The following is a 12,607-nucleotide window of genomic DNA, read 5'->3' as shown; positions in this document are numbered from 1 at the left end:
AATTGATGGTTTATGAACATGAGGGACAGTGGAGTGAGGATAACTGTGGGGTTCTAAACTTGGCAGATGGTAGCAACTAGTATCTGTCACATTTAAAATGCTTAATTGTTGATTGTTGATTGACTAATGTCCTTAACGGAAATCTGTAAGTTAGTATGAAATCAGTAAATTAGTATAAAGGGAGGATTTGAAAGAGAAAAGAATGACTCCTGTTTAGGGCTTGTTGATTTTTTGATATTGCTACTAGCTACTCACAGAAAAGATCCAGATTATATTTTGCTTGAGATGAAGCCATTTTCCTTTGTGTTTTAATATATTTTCTAGCCTTTTTGTTCATTTTATGTTCTTAAAGACAGTCTGGCGTGATTTGAGTCGATGTTCCTCGATAAGGTATCTGTCTTCTGGACACATGAAAGATTGTCTTTTCTCCTTGAAGTTTGGGAATTTGGCAACTGTTTTTCTGGCTGAGTTAAATCTGAGATTCCTCTCTCTTGGGGATGTGAATTACTTTGGGAAACATTTCCCCTGCAAGTTTAATACTTTTGGGCAACTTATCATGTATAATTTCCTGAAATATGGCATCCTGGCATTTTTTTCACATGTATATGTATGTTTCTGCATGTGTAAGATTCTGGAAGAACAATGCTTCTTAAATTTTTCTCAGTGAACTATGTCTTCAAGGATACTTGACGTGGTCTACAGGGCCTTCATATGCCCATCTAATTTTTCTATGTTTTGTCTATGTACTAATATTTATTTTTATACATTGGCGTTTTAAATTAAATTTTGGCGATAAAAATTTTTCATTTTCTCTTTCAAAGTTGTTGTTTAATCAATTAGCCATGTCCAAATCTCTATGACCACTATACAGTCTTAGCAACATTCAACTGCCCAACCCTCTTTATACACTCAGCCAAGATGCTGATTTATACTTCTATATAAGTTCTATGACCCCAAATACTGGAGTGTTTTGCCATTTCTTTCTCCAGATCATTTTATAATTGAGGAAACCGAGGAAAACAGGTCTAAATGACTTGCCCAAGCTCACACAGCTAGTAAAGTGTCCAAGGCTGGATTTGAACTCACATCCTCCTGACTCCAGGGTTGGCACTACATCTACTGTGCCACCTAGTTGCCCTTTTTCAAAGCATTTACTTTAATAAAATGTTTTAGCTTCAACTGTGTTACTTATTTTTTGCCCTTTAAAAGCCCTAGATTCACTCTCTTTTTCTTCCTTTAATTCTTTTATTAAGCCTTTAAATCACTCTTAAGGATCTTGCAATTCTACTCTCTTTTCTGGGTCCTCATTGTAGTGGTCAGAACATTTTTTTATTTCTAGGGATCCTCAAATCATTTTTTCCCTCATCATGTTTACTCAGTGTTTTAGGAGGTCTATTTTTGTGTATTCATTTCTTTAGCTATTGGGGTTTGGGGTTCTTGTAAAGTTTTCCATCCTTCCTTTCACTTGTTGCTTTTTTATTTGTTAGATTTCTTGTGAGTTTGTGGTAACAAAAAAGAAGTTAAATTAAGACATTACCTGTAATTCAGCCATCCTCCTGGGGGTATCTCACTTTTCATTCATTTTAGGAACTATAATTGCACCTATTCAATGCTTGTCCCTCTGGTTTTCACTTCCTTAGAAATCCAATTTGGAAGTAATAATTGGATTAAGTCTTTTCATTTTCCTCCACGTGGTTCCTTAGAGATTGAGCAGATTTCCCTGGTAGCAAAATGCAACAGTGTTTTTCTAATGGGCAGGGATTTTCTGACCACTATACAGTCTTAGCAACATTCAACTGCCCAACCCTCTTTATACACTCAGCCAAGATGCTGATTTATACTTCTATATAAGTTCAATTGTCTCAACCTCTTATTCTTAGCTTCTTCATCTGTAAAATGACATGGTTAAGCCAAATTGTCTCTAAGGTTTGTTTTTTTTTTCAGCTCTAAAACCCTATGATTCCTAGCATCTTCTTTCTAAAGGACCTGGAGTCAGGGAAGATATGAGTTCAAATCTAGCCTTAGTTACTTACTAGCTCTGTGACCTTAGATTAAGTCACTTAACTCTGTTTGCCTCAGCTATCTCATCTGTAAAATAGGATTATTAATACCACCTACCCCCTAGGGTTATTGTGAGGATCCAATGAGATAATGATTATAAAGTTCTTTGCACTTTGCAGAGAAGCACTACAAAAAGTTAGTTATTATTAAAGAATAAAGCACGTTACTAATTCAAAGAATGTCATGAAATAGGCTATATATTCATTTAATAGAAACTTATAAATATCACATTTTATAAACAACTCTAAACTAGTAAAAATATTTTAGCTACAGAATGTACATACAATGCTCATTTGCTCCTCAAAACAGTCCTATGAGTTAAGATACTATTATTCTTATCTAACAAATATAAAAATTAAGGAAAAAGAGATTAAGTGAAAGGATGGCATTTATAAATCAACTATAAAAATTAGTCACAAATATGTGGGTTAAGGAGTAAGTAGGCTTTCTTGGATCCGTATCAGTAAGTATAGGAAGCATTCATGGCGATGGCAGAAATATTTCTCTCATTTGGAAAGCTCAGCTTGGTGACTTGGATAGGGGGAAGATGTAAGAATCTAACTCTAATTCCACATAGATTGTAGGTGTCCTAAAAGCAGCATGACTTTTTGACAGTACCATAACTCAACTCAACGATTCCTGTCCTACTGCTTTGAGCTAAGACCAGCAGAAAGTTCTCTATGGTTTGGGTCACAGAGAATAGGCATCATGGTCCTTGCTTTTAAGAGCCTTAAAATCAAGGTGAAAAGGCAGCATACCCATGGAAGAAGTGATACTGTGAATTCAAGAGCCAATCAAAATTTGCCCTCTATTAAAACCTAACCATCCAAAATTATATGCAAGGTTGGGGTTGGGTGAGTAGGTAGAGATACTCCTAACACCAAAGTGACAATTATTTATATGTATCCTATATCTGGGTTTCATATGAAAGGATTCATTAAAAATAAAAATAAGAGGGGCAGCTAGATGGCATAGTGAATAGAGCACTGGCCTTGAAGTCAGGAGGTCCTGAGTTCAAATCCGGCCTCAGACCAAACACTTGACACTTACTAGCTGTGTGACCTGGGCAAGTCACTTAACCTCAATTGCCTAAAAAAAAATTAGAAATAAAAATAAGAAAAACATTCACGAAGTGTTGAGTTCAAAAACATCAGGCAGCACACTCATGTAGAAAGAAACCAGAAAGCTGAATAAACCTTTACACAAAAAGCTATAATTTGAAAAAGTTTTATATGAAAGCTATTAGAAAATGCAACCAACGCAAAATTTGCGCATTTATTTCATCGAATAATAGAAGGTCCAAAAAAGTCTTGAAACTTGCAAGACTTCCTAATAGGCTGTGGCACAAATATAATCTGAAATTATGATCAATGATGGAGGAACTGGAGGTATATGATTATGAAGAAATGAAGGGTAACATCTATAAATCAATTATAACAAATTAGTCACAGATAGATTGAGTTCAGGAGTAAGCAGGTCTTCTTAAATCCTTATCAATGAATGTAGGGAACACTCATGGGTATGGCAGATCTTAAGGAGGTTGTTATTTATGGCTAGAAGTATTTTTTTTCTGATGTGGAAGGCTCAGCTTTGTGACTTGTAGAAGGGGAGCTTATAATGAGGATGCATACTACATCATTTTGCCCAACTCCAGACACCACTCTCATAAAAGGCAATGGGAGTTTCTTTTGGCCCAAAGGAAAATTTACGTGGCCTACTTCTACCATTCTCTGCTCTAATTATTCAAGTGGCCCTTCAGATCTAACTCAATCATCAACTATATTATGAAGCCCTTTCAAAGGCTCTTCAATTATCTCTCCAAAAACTATGTTCATTCTTACAGTTGACCCTCCAAGCTCAATTTTCAGAAAATCAAATTATTGAACCATCAAGCCTTAAAAATTTCTACATTAAGGCAAATGCTCCCCAAGCAGCACAGAATGCTAATTATATAAAAAACATCCAATGCTGCCTCTGTGGTTTCTTTTTAAAGGCTGGGATTCAGTAATTCAGAAACAATCTGTTTGATTACTGTTGTATGGAGGCACCATGATGTGCATATAGAAGAGCACAGCAAGATGCAAAGAAACATTTCCCCAACTGCCATTAAAAAACAAGCCCAAACAGAAGCCTAGTGGATGCTTTGATGTTACATTAATGCAACAGATGATGGAGGAAACATTTTATTTAGGCAACAGAAAGAGGGTTCAATTTGTTTAAAAAAATAAGAATAAGTTAAAAATGGAAGGAAGCATTTTGGAAAATAACCTTGAAAAAAATCAGCATAAAAATTGGATTCCTGGGATGGATACAGTGTCCCATCAATCTAAACATTACAGGGTGTCCATCTATAGCACAGAAGGAACAGTGGTTTTCCGCAGTGTGTTGGAAAATAAAATATACAAGGTGGCCAAGACCATACTACACCACAGAGAAACTTTAAAAAACTGAAAATGCCATTTGGTTGTGGCCTAATAATACAATACAAACACTTCCTTGAATCTTTCCTCATCACAGTGTGGAGTTGTCTTGGAGTTCTTAGAGGCTATGACAGCCAACATAAGTTCCCTGACGTTTTATCTTCATTCCCAGAATTGAGATTAGAATTGGGTGCTCCTTTAAAAAAAAAAACATATCGATGCAAAATAACCACCTTAAAGCTCTCCCAGGTTCTATCTTCATTCCCAGAACCAATCTAGTTAAGAACAGAGAAGCTAATCACCAGAAAGCTGACCACATAATGATGAATTCAGACTTTGGCAATCCATTAAAAAAGGACAAATACAGAACAGCTTTCAGAACCATGTAGATCCCATATGTTTGTGCAGTGGCAGTGACTGAGTGGTAGGAAAAAAAAAAACAAGCAGCAGATGCTCTAACTATCTATAAATATTACCTTTGTTGTTGGCACCCTAATTGAGATGCTTGCCCAGTGAATAACTAGACACACTAATAGAAATCCTTACTTTCTTGCTCTAAATCAGGGGTTGGCAAACTGTGGACCAATACAAAATGTAAAAATCATTCTTAGCTTGTGGGACATAAAAAGGCAAGTATTAGGCCAGATTACAGACAAATGGAAGCAAAGCTCACAGGATCTCCTTGAAGGGTCAAATAAACAAATTAGTGCAGATGGTTTGTATCATACATCCAAAAAGCACTCAAATCATGTCATGGACAATTGATCGTTTCATGTTGCAGTGGTCATGACAAATATTTTCAAAAACACCCACATGAAAGTAATTGGAAGACTGAGCTAATACCACTTGTGGAAGAAAAAGTCAAGACATTCTATGATGAATTTGATAAGACTCTGAAGATTAAATTAAGGTTTAAGAGGAAACTAGGCTGTCCAATGGGTAGTGTTGGATTTGTAGTCAGGAAAATTTGAGTTCAAATTCAGCCCCACACATTCACTAACTGGGTGAAGCTGATCAAGTCCCTTAACTTCTTTCAGAAATAATTTTCACATCTCTTCAACTCTCTTAAAAATTTCTTAAAAAATAAAAGATAAAATGAGGGAATATTTTTAAAGTGCTTTGAAAACCCTATAGGGCCATATAAATGCTAGTTACTATCCAATTATTATTATCGTCACCATTATCAACTTTAATTGTGTTTGACTTTATTGAAACAATGAGCATAGAGGAGAGACATTTGTAAGAAAATAATCATAGTAATATCAACAGCAATAACTAGTATTTATGTAGCACTTTAAGGTTTAGAAAAGAATTTAAACACATCTCATAAAAACTTTGGAAGGTAGATGCTATTTTTATCCCTGTTTTACATAAGAGGAAACTGAGTTAGACAGAGGTTAAGTAACTTGCCTAGGGTTATACCGCTAGTAAGCATGTGAGGCTAAATTTGAACTCAGGACTTTCTGAACTTAGGTACAATCCTTTCTTCACTGTACCATCTAGCATCTGTAAAAACATGGTTCAGGAGTAAGAAATGAGAGAAATTAATGTCATACAGAAGCACTGTGACTATGTTTAGTACTTTCTTCAGTGATACTGGTCATGATAAGCACCTAATAATGCCATACACAAAGATAAAATTAAGTATTTTTTAATAGAGAAGAAATTATTAGTAACTGATATGGATGCCATTTCTGAATCAATTCTGAACAGTGAGATGCACTAAACAATTATTAGGGCAAAGATCAATATCAAAATAGAACTTAATAAAAGATAATAGGAACTGCAAGAACCTTCAACTGACCTATTTAAACAACTTGTTGACACTGACAAATGGGAAATAGATGGAGTAACAAATATTAACGTGGACAACTACACTTCCTAACAAAGTTTATACATTTTAAATCAATCACAAGAAGGAGACAAATCAATTTAGAATATAAACTCATTTGTGGAAATCTCATGCAGGAGGATGGCAGAAAAATAATAAGCAGTATTCACTAACAACAACAATGCATTAATGAAAAGAAAAGTATGTATACAGAATATTTGACGTGATAATTAAACCAGATCATCCTGACAGTATTTAAACAAAAACGTAAAGAAATTAAAAAAGAAAAATAACTATCAAGATTTATTTTATAAATTCTCTTTCAGCACCAATTTTGGGGGCAAAAATGATTCTTGATGTGCTGCGTGAGAAAGTAGATATGGAAATAAAGATTTGCAAAGAAGCTGAACTTTACAAATGATGATAACATCATCATCACCAACAACAAACATTCATGGAACACTACTAAGTGTCAGTCACTGGACTAAGTGCTCGGGATACAAAGAGAAACAAAAACAAGTCTCTGCCCTCTATAAGCACACATTCTAGTAGGTGAGACAACATGTAAACACCACCAGTGGACACCTATTCAGAGAGAGAGGCAGAGAGAATAATAGTAAGGGGGGGGTGAGAGAAGACTGGGTAAGTAAGGCCTCTTGCAAAGGGGATATTTGAGAAGTGGTTCATTCAGGAGGAAACACAATTTTAAATGCATGAAAAGATTAATTCGCAACATCCGTGAATGAGAAGTGGTACTAAATACTCGTGGAAAAAGTAGAAATTATAATTTCTGAAAGAAAAAGTGAGCATGATTATGATGATACCCATAAATACTAATCCATGAATGGACTTTGCATTTCTGTGAAACAATTACCATTGGAATATACACTATTTTCAAGTGCATCAATGATCAAGGTGTGAGAAAGGAAGGCATGCCTTTTACAGACAATATCCCACCATGAATGAAATGGTAACAGTTATACAATTGACTGAAAAAGAAAAAAAAATAAGATTCCCCTTGTATTGATTTTTTGTTACTATAAAAAGTAATTTGTTTTGGTAGAGTACACTGTTACCTTCATGGCTGTCTTCCAACACAATGTTCTTCATGCATATGTAAAAAATCAGAAACTATTTCTTGGAAGATGAAACAAAAGAAATAATATTTTGCAGTAACCTTCTGGTCATGGCTCTAAGTCTAGTCTATATTCCTAACTTTATAGATGAGAAAACTCAAGGATAAACCTACGATGAGTAACGCGAACTGAGGAAAAGAAAAAAGGCATATATTTGCTCACAGGGACTTTTTATTGTACTACATATTCATCAGAGTGCAAACTGAAGGAATCCCTATAGACAATGAAGTTATCCAGATATTAGAGTTTTATATAGATCACAAGATTGAGGTACTTCAAGTCTGTGAACGTGGAACAGGGTCTTAGATGAGCTATAAAATCACACTGAAGAGTTTGGCCTAACTATTCACAAAAGAAAAATCAAGTGGATGAAAAAATGCCTTTGTGCACATTGCAACGTGCGTTGTGACAGATATCCAACAGAGTGAGTCATTCAGTACTTATATCCTAGACAATGAGCCTGACCCAAACTTTCAAAGTAAGATAGAAGACTGGGTTGCCTTTGGGAAATTGTTCAGTGCTATGAATGATACCAAGCTTCTCTCTGAAACAAAGACTCGTCTTTTTGAACATCAGTATTCTTTAGGGAATGCACTTTGGCTTCAGGTCATAGAATAACACAGTCTCCAAAGAATCATAGTTGCATGTCACTGAATAGCAACAGAAAGTTTCTTGGTTGGCATGAGGATGCTTCAGCATGTTACCAATGAAGAACTGCCTAGGAGATGTGGCAAAGCATCATAGAATCATAGGATTTCAGAGGTGGAAGGAACCTCGATGGTCATCTAATCCATCCATCCCCCCTCCCATATTCCAGCTAAAACAAACCCAACAAAAGGGCATTTAGCCCAGGAAGATTGACATTGTATTGCAATTTGAGGTACCAGAATTATTATAAACATGTTCCTTAAATATAAACTTTTCTCCTTGCAGTTTTAGTTATTGATACTAATTCTGACCGCTGGGGTCAAGCCAAATAAGCATCATTAATCCCTCTGTCCCATGAGGGTTTTTCAAGTACTTGAAATTGATATCACATCTTCCATAAATTGTTTCCTCTCCAGGCTAGAAATCCGCAGTTCCCTCATTTGACCTCTATGTGATACATACATACATACATACATATATATATATATACACAGACTAGAGATCCTTTAGTATTCCAGTTGCACTATTCTGCAAACACATCAAGTAATCAAGAAACATTTATTGAGCATCTACTATACAACAGGTATTAGGCTAGGAACTGATCAATCAATGGCCTTCATAAATTGTGGAACCAACCATTATGTTCCAGATGTGCTGGCCACACAGAATCTAGAGCAGATGTTCCTAAACTTTTTGTCATTATGGACACATTAGGCCATCTGGTGAAACCCCCAGAGTCCTTCTCAGAAGGATGTTTTCAGATGCATCAAATGAAATACCTAGGATTACAAAGGAAATTAATTATATTAAAATTAACAAGGCTTTTGTTTTCCTGCCAAAAATTTGCATATCCACTGAAATTTATCTAGTTCATTTATTCAAAGCTAAGAATCCCTGGTCTAGTAGGACAATCACATGCTAATTCCTTGAAGCTATGCCTCTCTCAATGCAGTCCAAGACCCCATTTATATTTGGGGCAGTCATATGATACTGATGAGTTCTATTGAGTTTACGATTCCTCTCACCAGATGTGTTTCAGGTAAATTGGCATCTAACCATAACTCTCCCATGTTGTTTCTGTGTTATCAAGTTCTTGATTTCCAGGGTAAACCACTAGCTACCACTACTAAACTTCACCTTATTAGATTCGTCCTAATTGTTCAGCCTTTTAAGATCTTTTAAAGAAAGGTTGCCATCAAAGAGTTACATGACTAGAAAAAAGGCATCCAAGTTACACATTAGAATAGTGGGATAACAAATTGGCAGAGCCTACCCAAACCCAAAGTGTTACATGGGGTAGAGTTACAATCTGTAGCACCTTGATGGATCACATTAATGACATCGCAGATTCACCAAAACAAGCATATAGTATTAATATTTCACACAGTGTTTTCCTTGGCCTAAGTGAATATGCTACATTCTTGAAAATTCAACTTAAGAAAAGAAATCATTATAAAAATATGTGCAGTGAGCCATGTAAATGCTGGCCAGATAAACTATCATATGGGCACGTCAAATCCCACAGGCTAAACAGAACTCAAAGAAGCTTGGGAAATTCTCACAACATTAGAATATGGCACAGTATATCAAGAGATGTAGCCTGGAGTGGTCTATTCCATTTTATTAAATTAAATTCTTCTTTAATGCAGGCCTCCTGCTAACATATCTTTTATCACTACTCACTAGATCCATTCCCTCTCTTAATTTCTTTCCTTCTTTCCTTCCCTTCCTCCTTCCTTCCTTCTCTCCCTCCTTCCTTCCTTCTCTTCCTCTTTCTTCCTTCCCTTCTTCCCTCCTCCTTCCTTCCTTCCTTCCTTTCAGTCTATCTTGTTGCCTTCATTCTTTCATTCCTTCCTTCTTTTCTTCTTTCTTTCCTTCCTTTCTTCATTCCTTCCTTCCTTCCTTCCTTCCCTTCCTTCCTTCCTTCCTTCCTTCCTTCCTTCCTTCCTTCCTTCCTTCCTTCTTCACTCCCTATTTGTCTGTTTCTCTCGTATTGTTAATCATGACCTCATTCTATCTGATACAATTTGTATTTTATGCCAAAAATATTTTGCCAATTAGTAAATCATCATGGCCTTCTTTGCTTTCTTCTTGACTACTGTGCTCTTCCTTTTCAAAAAGAACACTGATGAATAAGAATTATCTGTTAAAAGTTATTTCTGCTCGCTTTGAAGAATTCAGTTAGTGAGTTAAATGCCTAATTAAGAGGGGAAAACATTTGAAACAGAATTATTTGCTCAAGCACCTTTACCAAAAGCTGGAGCATATAATGAGCTACTCCACTGCATTAAAACCATTTGTGTGTGTGTGTGTGTGTGTGTGTGTGTGTGTGTGTTTTCTATTTGGTTCTATAAATTAGGTTTATACACATTTGGATGTGTGTGTATTTCCAATATCCTTATCTCTTCTGATACCTTGCATGACATTTGTACTTTCTGGTACTTGGGCTCTCACTGAATTTTCACAATTATTTACCTACATAGTGTCATCACTTTGGGGCTCATTTTTTCCACTGAGTCCTTTACTGGGATTCAAAAATCCTCTACTTTGCTACAAGGGATCCCCACTGGAGAATGTTAAACTTATTGTTTTGTGAATTTCATGCTGAGCTTCCCCATTACTTCTACTAACCTTATTGTCCCAGCATGATTGACAAAAACTAAGACTGTGATACTTTACATACAGTTCCTGAAGTTTCCTTCCATCTTTAATTAAAATGACCAGGTTTGGTCATCTCTGACCCTACATTATTGTTTTGGGACTCTTAAGCCCCATCTGTAGGATGAAGTCTTTCCCAGCCTCTGAAATTAATCTGGGTCCTAGGCAGGGATAATACAAAGATCAATGAATCCACAGCTCAGTTGGCATACTAAGAAACTCTTGATTTTGGACCTACATTGATTTTAAGTCCCAATTCTTCTAGTAGCTGGACTTCGGATTCTGATGATCTATAATCACACCTCATTCTCTGGCTTCTGCTAAATGGCTGCGTATCTTGATCCACAGACCTGGACACTTAACTTCCTCTCAATGTGTTGTTGTTCAGTTTTGTCCAACTCTTTGTGAACCCATTTGGGGTTTCCTTGGCAAAAATCCTGAGGTGGTTTGCCATTTCTTTCTCCAGCTCATTTTATAGATGAGGAAACTGAGGCAAACAGGGTAAAGTGACTTGTCTAGGGTCACCCAGCCAGTAAGTGTCTGAGACCAAATTTGAACTCAGGTCTTCCTGACTCTAGGCCCAGCACTATGTCCACCAAGTCACCTGGCTGAATTCCTCTCAATAATACTCACAAAGATCAGAGTAACATCTTGAACTCAATGACCTATGATTGCTGTCTACTACCACACATTCAATGACAACCACTTGCCCATACTCCAATGCCCGCCACCATGTTGTCAAGACACAACTCTCTATTGAGCTTTCTACTACTGGACTTCCCTGACATCTTTCTTGGCATATTTCTGCCTACTATTTGGCTATCTGGGTACTGTATTCCCCCTGCCTGCCAGGTCACCAATCTCCTCATCACCAACTGTGCAATTATGAACAGCATATATACCATTTTCTCTCTGTTACTACTACTATATTCCTTTATAAGCCACCCACCTATACAGACGTCCTCTGTTTGCCCACTGGTGGAATTCCCTGGGCAATAACCAGAATCATTAGTTCCTTTTAGTTTACCAGCCCTTGCCAAACCACATATTACCCAATTTGTCGGGTACCCAAGTTGATATTCATTACATGAGACGGAGTATAATGAAGTCAAAAGATTGATTCAAATCTCAGTTCTTCCATCTCACTTAACCTTTCTGAGTTTCCACATCTATAAAATGGGAGTAATACTTGAATTATTTCCTACATAACTGGTATTATATCTGTATCTATTTTCACATATAAATATAGACGCAACTAACTATGATGGCTATATTTTCCTACGTGTAACCTAAATCTTTGCTTTATTGGTTCTACATCTACCACAATTGCCACCTCTGACACCAATCTAGCTCTAGTCTGACTAACAGATCAATATGTCAGCCCAGTTTTCTTCAGAAATGGGGCAAAATCTCCTCACAACTCAGTATCATAATACTCAAAATGGGTATTTGTAGTCACTGTTCTGTTGGGGAAGGAGTTTTGGTGTTAGGAAGTGTTGATGTGGGTAGATAGCATAGTGGATAGAAAGCTTGCAGTCTAGAGTTGAGTTCAAATTCTATCAAACATGTAATAAAATGTGTGACCCTGGGCAAATCATCTAATCACTTTGCACCTCAATTTCCTCATCTATAAAAAAAAATCTCAATGGTCTCCAAAGGTTCCATCTAGTTCTACACTGAAGATTTTATTATTGATCCTCTTTTGGCACATGGTATGACATAGTCCACAGCATTCCTCTTGGTCTCAGTGTTGAGATTATACATCCCTGAGATTTTGCCTGGCCAGCAGAGACAACCTTAGGCAGAGACATTCTCAGAGATGGGAAGCCCAAAGCAAGTTATACCACGTAGGA

The 12,607-nt window shown here is 36.5% G+C and overlaps 1 protein-coding gene across 1 annotated transcript in view; it reads right to left on the bottom strand.

The window, feature by feature from the left end:
* The window catches only part of LOC110218426 (catenin alpha-2), a 1,469,797-nt gene that overhangs the window by 1,143,416 nt on the left and 313,774 nt on the right, over window positions 1-12,607 (bottom strand).

Source organism: Phascolarctos cinereus, unplaced genomic scaffold (assembly GCF_003287225.1).
Source record: "Phascolarctos cinereus isolate Bilbo 61053 unplaced genomic scaffold, phaCin_HiC Scaffold_2;HRSCAF=192, whole genome shotgun sequence".
In the NCBI taxonomy this organism is placed as follows: domain Eukaryota; kingdom Metazoa; phylum Chordata; class Mammalia; order Diprotodontia; family Phascolarctidae; genus Phascolarctos; species Phascolarctos cinereus.
The sequence above is the reverse complement of the archived record's forward strand: the minus strand, read 5'-3'. Positions and strand labels throughout refer to the sequence as shown.